The sequence below is a fragment of the Leuresthes tenuis genome, unplaced genomic scaffold (assembly GCF_036924035.1).
Source record: "Leuresthes tenuis unplaced genomic scaffold, fLeuTen1.0.hap1 SCAF_24, whole genome shotgun sequence".
NCBI lineage: Eukaryota > Metazoa > Chordata > Actinopteri > Atheriniformes > Atherinopsidae > Leuresthes > Leuresthes tenuis.
In genome coordinates, this window is record NW_027325378.1 from 24,910,637 (window position 1) to 24,914,627 (window position 3,991).

Here is a 3,991-nt window from a genome sequence, read left to right on the forward strand (position 1 = left end):
ACAGCTCTGCTCCCGCTAATGATTATGTTTGGTTGGATATTCGAACTTTTTAACTGCTTTTTACAAACTTTAGTCGGACGTTCACGTATTCTTGAAGCCGAACACCTCCGCTTCCGCTTTTGATGGTGTATATTCGGGCATACGAACCTTTTCTTACCCGCTTTTTACAAACCATGATCGGACTTTCAAACCTTCTTGTAGCTGAAAATCTCCGCTCCCTCTTTTGTTTGTGTACAGTCGGGTATTTTAACCTTTTCTTACCCGCTTTTTACCAACTATGGTCGGACATTCACACCTTCTTACAGCGGAACACCTCCGCTCCCTCTTTTGATGGTATATGTTCGGGCATTTGAACCTTTTCTTACCCACCTTTTACAAACTATGGTCGGACATTCAAACCTTGGAGCCGAACACTCTGCGTCACACTCTGTGTCACAGGTGTTGTGACACTCTGCTCCCGCTTTTGATTATGTTTGGTTGGATATTCGAAACTTTTCTTAACTGCTTTTTACAAACTTTGGTTGGACGTTCACACCTTGCAGCCGAACACCTTCGCTTCCACTTTTGATGGTATATATTCGGACTTTCGAACCTTTTCTTACCCGCTTTCTACAAACCATGGTCGGACTTTCACACCTTCTTGTAGCCGAACAACTCCGAACAAATGTAAGCTCTGTGTAGAATTAAATCACCTCTTCAGAGATTGCCCTAAATCTTTTGCCAAGAAATTAAAGACGGTAAAGTCACAGTCAAGCCAACAAAGAGAAGGACCAGAGGTGGCAGTTGGTGAACAAAGAGGTTGACCCAATAAATTCAAACTTCCCGCCAAAAGCTTGGATTGGAAGTGAGGAACATAAAGGGGAGGGGCCTGTAGAGGCCTCACCACTCAGTGCTGAAGTCTGTGAGAATTCACAGGCAGAGGGTGGAGCTACGCTAAATGAGGAGGAAGAGCAGACAGGTGAGTGTAGTGAAGATACTCACCTCCCCGAAGGTCAACAGCCGAAGAGGACGGCATCTGAGTTGTCCTCCGATTCCCCAGTGGTATCAGAGAAGAGGGGAAGGGTTAGGTCCCTTTCAGACAGTTCTTCAGTGGAAGAACCTAGAGTCTTCCCCTCCGACTCACCAAATGAGGTCTCCTTTTTAACTTTAGCTCTGCAATCAACACCCAGGGACTCAAAGTTAAATGCAACATTGCGTCAGAGGCCAACACCGAGAGTCCGAAAAGGAAATATAGATCACCCTACTCACTTTTCACCTAAAGAAATTAAGGAAGAGCTAGTTTCCCAAGAAATAACCTGAGTGTGTAATTTGTTTTGATAACTTAGAAAAACGAAAATGACATACCTACTTTCCTTTATCCTTTTAATGGTTCTCACCTTCTCAACACTAAATGTGAGAAGTGTGAAATCAAAGACAAGAGCCCAGAGTATTTTATCCTTCTTAGTCTCCATAAAATCAGATGTGTTTTTAATACAAGAATGTGGACTACCTTTTTCAAAAAACCATAGACAATGGGAGGAAATGTGGCCCCATTTATCGATATGGAGTGGCTCAAATCAAAATAAAAATGATGGTGTGGCCATTCTAATTAAAAATCCGCATGTTCTGGTGAAAGGTAGCACAGTGGCGGACGGGCACTTTTAGCACACTTGAATTTTATGGGGCAAGACTTTAACCTCTTAAATATTTATGGTTTCAATGGAAAAAATTACAGGTATGACCTTTTAGAAGATATACAGCTTTACATGCTAGGGCAAGTACCTTTAGTTGTAGGAGGGGATTTTAACTGTATCTTGAGCAGGAAAGATAGAAAAAGAGCAGGGGGAGATTTTAAAGTGGATTTCTATTTGGACTTCGATTTTACTTCAGGGCATATGCAGGGATTTTAAGCTTACTGACTGTTTTAAAACCATGCATCCCAGAGAGGAGGGCTTCACCTGGTTTAGTCATGATGGCACCAGAGCCTCTCGCATTGATTATTTCTTTACTAGAGATTGCCCACCCACTGATGTTAGATTAACTCCTGTTTTCTTTTCAGACCACCTTATGCTCTCCTGCACCCTTTCCCCCCCTTCTGGTGTGACGGTAGGAAGTGGTCTGTGGAAACTCAACTGTTCCCTGTTGGAGGATGAAATCATAGTCAGTCAGTACAGGGAATGTTATAAAGAGTGGCAGACCTTTCAAGACCTCTACGAAACACATGCACAATCGTGGGAAATGGTGAAGGAAACGACCCAGACTTTTTTTAAACAGCAAGGTAAACGTAAAAAAAGGAAAGAGAAAATAGATGTATGATGGGACTACAGAAACGCTTACAGCGCTACTTTAAACTAAATCAGTGTGGCATAGACTTTAATGAAGAAATCAAACATGTCAAAAAGGAAATGTCAGTTTTAGCAGAAATAAAGAGTAAAGGAATTTTTGTAAGAAGCAGGGAGCAGGAAATTGAGGAAGGTGAAAAATGCACACGGTACTTTATTAAGAAAGTTATAAATAAAAAGGAGTGTATTCAAAATCTAAAAAGAGAAGATGGGTTTTTAACAAAATCCACACAAGAGATGATTGAAACTGTACATACCTTTTATAGTAACATGTACAAAGAGAAACCAGTGCACTTGGAAACATCGGCAGAAATTTTAAAATTCGTTGACAAAACCGTAAAAGAGCATGCACACTTGACACAGGATTTTACTGCTTTAGAGTTAGAAAAAATGCCTAACAGGTTTTAAGAGAAGTCGAGCTCTGGGTTTAGACGGGCTTCCTGCAGAATTCTATCTGACCTTTTGGGACCTTTTATCATCAGACATTTTAGATGTTTTTAAAGATTTTGAAAAACTCGACCGACTGCCTGACAGTTTTAGAGTGGGAATAGTGACTCTACTTTTTTAAAAAAATGATAAGACTGACCTAAAGAATTGGAGGCCCATCACACTTTTAAACTTTGACTGTAAACTTTTTAGCAAGGTTTTAGCGACACGGATGTCCTCTGTTTTAGAGGAGGTAATTCACCCAGACCAGGCTTGTGCCATCTCAGGGAGACAACTCACCGACAGCCTCGTACTGATTCGAGACATCATTGATTACGCTAGAGACAGAAACACCCGGCTTGTCATCTTAAATTTAGACTTTGAAAAAGCTTTTGATCGGGTCTCGCATCAATATCTCTTTCAGGTGTTGCAGCCATCGAGTAGTTCCTCCTTGGTCAGCCGAGGAGCAAGGGGGGGGGGAAGCAAAGCTCACCATGGGGAAGGTGGCTATGCCAACTAGCCTGATGCCCTGCTCCCGCAGTGACGGATAATCGTACTCTGGTTTCTCTTCATAACGTACAAGTCTTTCGCCTTTTACTAAAGACTTCAGTGGAGAGCAGCACTAAAGAGTTGTTTCTATTTTTGGCAGGCTTTACCTTTGCGGGTGAAGCCCTTTCTGTCTGTGCAAAAGAAATCTTGTTACTGTGCAGAGTGACTTCTCTGAGTAGAGTCGCCTTACTTGTTGCGACTGCTTTGTCCTTCTTAATTACCATGTCTAGAAAGATTTAAACAAAAAAAACAACGTTGTACTTTGCAGTAAAAGAAAGAGCAAATCTAAAGTTTCAGGAATCCGAGAATAAGCTTACTTTCACGAGTTCTTCACGATTTCGGATTTTGCAATAAAATTAATTCCTTCACTCAAACTAAATTAAAACTGCTAAACCGCTAATCTGTTACATGTAAGGCAGATGTCAAATTCACCGAAATAGGATCTAAGGGTATTCGGCCAATCGAGCTGTAGCAGCTTCGGTAAAAGAGTATAAGTTGAAGAGTTTGTGAATAAAGGTGTGCGCACACATAGTGAGCTGTAGGAAAATAGGCAGGGAGCAATGCCGGCTGGGGTATATGTTCTTGTATGTTGTCTGACTGTTTGATTTGAATGTGTTGTGTAAGTGTCCTGTTGAATGTTACATGTTTGGGCTTTGACACGCTTCACTGTGGTTGTTAACTGTGTGGTGTGTCCT

At 41.5% G+C, this 3,991-nt stretch overlaps 1 non-coding gene across 1 annotated transcript; it reads left to right on the forward strand.

Moving 5' to 3' along the window:
* The first annotated feature begins 3,300 nt into the window (after window positions 1-3,300).
* LOC140285038 (U5 spliceosomal RNA) lies at window positions 3,301-3,414 on the forward strand. The gene has a single exon (XR_011910240.1). It is a non-coding gene; the product is annotated as a U5 spliceosomal RNA (small nuclear RNA).
* Window positions 3,415-3,991: the final 577 nt, after the last annotated feature.